The sequence below is a fragment of the Fukomys damarensis genome, unplaced genomic scaffold (genome assembly GCF_012274545.1).
Source record: "Fukomys damarensis isolate Sample0158 unplaced genomic scaffold, DMR_v1.0_HiC HiC_scaffold_10, whole genome shotgun sequence".
Taxonomy (NCBI): Eukaryota; Metazoa; Chordata; class Mammalia; order Rodentia; family Bathyergidae; genus Fukomys; species Fukomys damarensis.
In genome coordinates this window covers 33,187,652-33,194,422 of record NW_022900922.1, presented here as the reverse complement: position 1 = coordinate 33,194,422, position 6,771 = coordinate 33,187,652, and positions in this window count along the sequence as shown.

Here is a 6,771-nt window from a genome sequence, read left to right as displayed (position 1 = left end):
CCTTCCCTTTCTGAAGAGTGATGCAATATGCATAGGTTCCAGCTCCCAAGGATGGATATACTTATTATGTATTGCAAACATATACTAACAAAAAAAAGAAATTCTAAAAAAAATAGCCAGGGTGATAAAACCCTAACCTTGACATTGGCTGTGAACCACATGGTGTCCGTGGCTATTAAACAAGGAAAGAGCCAGAGAAGCCAGACCCAGAACTTTGCTTTCTGTTCTCCAGTCTTCACATAAAAGGGAGGAGAAATAGGTGTAAGACTTTTTTTCTTCCTTTTTTTTGTCCTTGCTTTTCAGTGCTGGGGACTCATCCCAAGGCATTGCAAACGCTACCCCTTAAACTACATCCCCCATCCTTCTTTTTAGAACTATGGAAGCCCAGATAGGATCTCAAAGTTGGAATTTAGCGCATCTATAATTCCTCTAGGTCAGTGCTTCTATGAAGACGGGTAAATGGGAAGAGAGAGGAACCCTGGTTGGCCTTGTGCCGTCTCGCTCCAAACTGATTCTCCCACGCATGGTGCACACTCACACACACTCACTCTGATTGAAGTGTAGCATTGTTGCTGAACTGATCAAGTCCCGGCTGTAACATCTGCTTTTAATAGAGAGTAACGAGCCAACCACTAACCTATGGGGTTAAGTGTGGGCATGGCTGACAGCATTAATGTCATAAGAGATCTGCCCGTGGACTTCTTTGAGGGTCTTCTCAGCTCTCTAGCCTTTTGCCTCACTCTTCGGGCAGCTACAGATCCTAAAAAGAATGTCCAGTCTGCATCTCCCACCCATTGGTATTGACTGAGGAGTCAGTAGTGCTGTCTGTGTGAGACTCAAACTGTGATGGTTCCAACGTGCAACAACCCAAAGTTCATGTGTTGACAACTTGATCCCCCAAATCACTTGTGGACAGTATTTGCAGGTGGGACTTTTGGGATACAGTTAGAGTTACATGAAGTCATGAGGGTGTGGCCCTATGATGCCATTAGTGGCTTTGTAAGAAGAGCAAGACACCCGAGCTGGCATATGTGTGCTATGCCCCATGTGCTGCCTTCTACCAGATTAAGATGCAGCAAGTGGCCTTTGCCAGTTACCAACACTATGGCCTTGGGCTTCCCAGCCTCCAGAACTGGAGCAAATAAATCTCTCTCCTCCACAAATTACCCAGCCTGTGGCATTCTGTTGGAGCAACAGAAAATGGACTAGGACAGGCCACAAAGGTGTCTTCACTTTTAAAGCATTAATATAACACTTAATTAAAAGGAAGACCATCAATAGGAAGGAAATCCTTACACTTGCAATGTATCAGTCTGTTTTCTGGTATACCTACAATGAAATGCTTGTGGTTGGGTGGATTTTCAGGACAAAAGGTTTCTCGAGGCCCACAGTCACAGGCCCCCATCTGGGGATGACCTTCTTGCTGGCAGAGTCCCAAGGGGCACGGGGCAAACATGCTAGAGACAGGGATCACATGTGTGTATGCGTCCTCTGGTCTCGCTCTTTCTTCTTAAAAACCCACCAGGGTACAATCACGGGGACTCCGCCCTATGACCGTATACAATCCTGATCTAAACATGAGGATCTAGTTAGGTCTCCACCCTCTGGACTCCTCTTATGGAAACTGAATGTCAGCATGTGGGTCCAGGAATTTCGCCCAGTGGTTCCAATGCCTGCCTTGCCAGCATAAGGTCCTTAGTTCGATCCCTGGTACCAAAAAAAAAAACAAACAAACCACAGCATGTTGCAACACCGGCAAATGCGGGGACACAGTGGGAAGGGAGGCACACTGATCACAAAGGGACAAATATGATCCCACTCAGATCAGGCATTTAGGGAAGTCAAGTCCATAGCAACAGAAGGGGGAATGGAGTTCCACTGGGTGTGGGGAATGGGATGGGAGGAATGGGAAGTTGGTGATTAATGGGGACAGGATTTCAGTTTTTCGAAATGGTAAGAGTTCCAAAAACGGTGATTACACAACCATGTGAGTGAATTTGACACCACAGAATTGTAGACTTTAAGATGATAAATGTTAAGATATGGCTCTTTTATCATAATTTTTAACAATAAAATGAATTAGAACAAATAATCCCCTACAGTAAGAGGCAAGCAGCGCAGCGCAGACTGGAGGTCAGGGAAGGCTTCCTGGAGGAGGAGGTGCTCAGTCGGCTGCTCAAGGCCACCCTTAACAAGCCCCAAAGTGCTGTCTAAAGTGGGTGCGAAGCCCAGCAAAACATGTGTCTGTCCTGCAACCCTGCTCGCCTCTGTGGGAATCAAGAGTTAGCCCTCATCTGCCAAGGCAGCTCAGACTCAGAGCCCTTCCGTGGCTTGCATGGCTGGGGAACCATGTGACACGCATTCTGAGACTGAACTCAGAGAGAGAAGAGGCACTGCTGATGATTCTTACAGGAGTCAAGGCATGCGGTCACCAAGGACACAGCAGGAAGAGCCCGGGCTTAAGAACAGGCAGATGTGGGTTCAAATCCTAACTTAGGCACTTTGTTGAGCAAAGTACTTTCTCTGTCTGAGCCTCAATTTCCCCACTCATTAAATTTCTATCTTGTAGGGTTATTATGAATAAAAAGACACAATATAAAAAGCTCCATATCCAGGGCCTGGAAATATTTATCACAAGCCTGTAAACTCTTATCTGCAATTCTGGAATTCAGAAAGCTCTGAAAAGTGAAAGTTTCCTAAACTCATTTGCTGGCAAAATCTGACTGCAACCAATGTACGGCTATTTATCTCACTTAGTGTAATTCGCTTTTATTTTTCTCTGCAGGAAGATTAATGTGCCTGATGACAGGATGCTGCTCCCGTCTTGCCTGGGAGTGGAACGAACACAGGATACACGAGTATTATCTTTCTCAAGTCCAAAATGTCTACACTCAATTAGAGGGATGGGGCAGTAATTAATCTATCTGTGATCTCTACAGAGTTAAATCTTTTATCAACTATCAATGTAGTTAGGGTATTCCATGTTCCTATTTGTTTGGGGGGTTTTGTTTGCTTCTTGTGCTGGGATTGAACCAGGGCCTTGTGCATGCTAGGCAAGCATTAATGTTCTATTAATTCCACTTAAGATTATGGCCTCAATGTGCATCCGCTTAGATATAAATATCTCTAGTTTCTCATTCTTTATGGCTGCGTAGTATCCATTTTATTAAAAAACCACGTCTTCTTTATCCAATCTCCAGTTGATGGGCAAATTCTGAAGCCTGATACATGAGTGAACCTTGAGGACACTATGTTAAGAGACATAGGCTGGTCACAAAAACCAGTACAAATACTTTATGACTCCCCTTAGATGTGGAACCTAGTGGTTGTCAGGTTCACAAAGATAGAAAACAGAGTGGGAGTTGCCAGGAACCTGGGGAGCAAGAAAGTTTCAGTTTGAGAAGATGAAAAAGGGACAGTGGAGGTGGTTACATGGCAATAAGAACGTACTGAATGCCACTGAGATGTACACTTAAGTGGACAACTGTTTACCACAATAAAATAGTAAAAGAGTTAGAAGAAAAGCTCCTGGTATCTGTATCTGCCCCCAGGGACTGAGCCTCAGACTTCTGGATGTCCCTAAGGACCAGGCTCCCCTGGGGGACCTGGGGAGTGAGGGTGGAGCAGGCACTGAGCTCCAGTCCCACACAGATGGGCTGGTAGCACCTGGCATAGATGCAGGCTGCCGGGCTGGAGCCTGCTTGTGACAGCATTGGGCTCCTCCAGGTGCCCTCCTGAGTCACTGCAGGATGTTTGGGCAAAGGATGAGAGGCCTTGGCTTCTTCTCTTTGAAAGAAGTTGCTCTCCAGCCAGAAGAGGCAAGCCGCACAGAGAAATAAGATCTGCTTTCCTCAACATCTGGACACTCAAGATCCTCTGGTTTGGGGTTTTGGGTTTTTTTGTTTGGTTCTGTTTTTTTTGTTTGTTTGTTTTGTTTTTTCTGGTCAAATCAAGGGCCTTTCTAGCTGAGTTAGAATATCAACCATTTCTGTGTACCTGGTGAAAAAGTTAGCTTACTTTTCGGTGTGCTCTCTGTTTCTATGAAACAGACACTTACCACTAAAGCACAGCCTGCAGTTATCATCAGATCCCAGTGTCCCTGCCCAACAAGGAGGTGCAGACACTGGCGTCCCTAAGGGCACAGGAGGGCCAAGTTCCTGTCCCACCGCCACACCTGACAGTCCCATGGCTTCCCTGGATTTCCGGTTCCTCCTTAATAAAACCAACCCGCTGCCCTGAGTATCCATCCACAAATCAGTTAGGAAACCAGGCCTGGCCTGGCTACACTAGAGAGGGTGTACCAAGGCAGCTGGACACATGGTGTTGAAGAGCTGGAGAGCCAAGGGAATGATGGGGTAGCTGGGACAGAAGTAACAGGAAGAGGTTTCTCCTGCCCTACTCAGCCTTGGGAAAGGAATGCATCTGCACCCGAGCTTTGGTGGTGGGTGCTGCTGGAGAGAGGGGGAGTTGAACCACAAGGACGAGTGACAGCGCTCCTGACCAGGCTGGCCAGAGATAGAAAGACATCTGACTTCTCCCTCCCCAGAACCACATCCCTCCTCACCCTTGGCTGAAGGCAGCAGAAACCAGGCGCAAGGGCTTCTGGGAAATGTAGTTTGCAGGCAGCAGATAGCTGGGACCCGAAGTAGGGCAGGGGGACCCCCACAAAAGACCACCAATCCCTCCTCCCTGGCTCAGAGGGAGTCTTTTGATTTTCTTCAGTCTGACCTGGCATTTCTGTCTTAAGGGATGGAATTCAAAGTTTGCAGAATGGAGGTTTTAATTAGCCTGGGAAGCTCATGTATACCAGGCTGCCCATCATAGCTAAGCTTCCCTGTTCTGCAAGCAGCAGGCACGTGGGCAGGTGTGAGATGCAGGTGAACACAGCTGGACTCACCCCTGGCTGATGGGGGAGGCCACCTGGCCGGTTCCAGGCCACCTGGGGAGCAGGCCCATTATATCCTCCAGGAGGGTTGGGCTTCCAGGTGGAGACCAGAGGTCACTGCGGTCCAATGAGCCAGGCCATAGATTAGGAACTCAATTGCTCTTTGTTTAAACCTGGTGAGACATCCAGGCCCCGGACCTTGAACCTAGCACAACCCTTGGGGCACAACCTGCTTTATGAGGCAAGAGAGCCCTGAGTGAGACAGTCAGGTAAGGCCAGAGAAGGTGAGGGAGCTACGATGGTAATAGCCCACAGTCACACCACATCTGTTGCAGAAAGAGAAGGACCATTATCCCTCTGGAACAGGGAGTGCTGCTAACCACCACTAGCAATGCAATCAGTTTGAAGACCACAGTGCTGTCAATGGATGTCCTTAAGGACACTTTGCCACAAGGCCTAGAAAGGAAAGGAACAAGAGAAAAAGGATATCAGGAGGGAAAGCCAAGGTAAAGAGAGGGCCCACCATGGGCAAAATACACACACTCCTTTCTGGGAATGATTCTGTGATGCCCTTGATGTGATATGTGGGGAAATCCAGCTTCAGAAGCTCAGTTTTAGCAGCGTCAAAGACTTTGGTTCTTTCCATGGCCACCACTGGAAGTTCACCTAGATTGTATGTTCCCAAGCATGAGGAGCCACTCCCTTCATTCCAGAGTGGGGAGCTCTGCTTATCTGTGGGCCTTTTTCTTCCCCACTAGGCCTGGTTCATGACACTGGAAGGTCTGTTCCTTTTTCTGGAAGGTTCTGTTGTGCAAGGAGGGAGAACAGATACTCTTGTGGGTGTGCTGAAGACAAGTTTATCCACATCTCCACAGTGGACAGCCCCACAGTGGGGAGAGGACGGAAGGCAGCTCCTGTCTGTGTGGCTGCAAGGACACCTTCTTCCCACCCACAGAGGCACAGTATGCTTGGCGAGGGTGAGTCTTCACAGCATTGGGGCAGATGTCCAGGGCTGGGATACCCATGACTAAACAGCAGCTTGTGTGGTATTTACGCACCATGGAGGGCTACTACTCTGGAGTCATTTGTAGGAAGATGGAAGCACCTTGACACCAAAATGTTAAGTAAAATAAATCAGGAGTACAAGCTTAAATATTGCATGGCTTCTAGTGTATGAGAAACCCAAAGTATAAATAAATTAAAGAGCAAAATTTTAAAAAATCAAATCAGGAAACAGGGAGACAGACCTTTTGCAAATGTGAAGAGGACCAAGGGATGAAGGGAAGGGGAGGGAAAGGGGACATCAAAAGAATTCAGATGTGCTATGGACATGTACCAGCTGCCCATGAGGAACGCAATCATCGTGGACCGCAAAGATGCCCTAGTAAAAATTAAAAATTTTTAAAAATCAAATTATAAGCCAAGAGAAGAGAGACTAGCTTGTGCAAAACTCAGCCACAGTGACACAGAGAACTCCAGATGAATCCATAGCTGAGATGAAAAACATCATCTCTCTCATTCAGACAGCCAAGCCGGCACACTGCACACCAGCCGAAGCAGAAACTGCAGACAAACTGTGTGCTTGCCAGTCCTCAACCCAAGAAGGAGACCTTCACGACAGAGAAGTTTACTGGACCACAAGCAGAGCTTGGCCCATGAATCTGGCCCGTAATTCTGATTGCACCCTGTAAACCAGTACAGCTCCCCGCCAGTTGTGCCCTCCTCCATGTTGCCAAGGGAAATCCAAGGCAGTGGCTTCACCTACAGGGTTACAGTGCATGCCAGGCTGCGACTGCCACGGACAAGTAGGAAAATGACGCTGATTCTTTGGTCAGTTCTCTCTCTCTCTCTCTCTCTCTCTCTCTCTCTCTCTCTCTCTCTCTCTC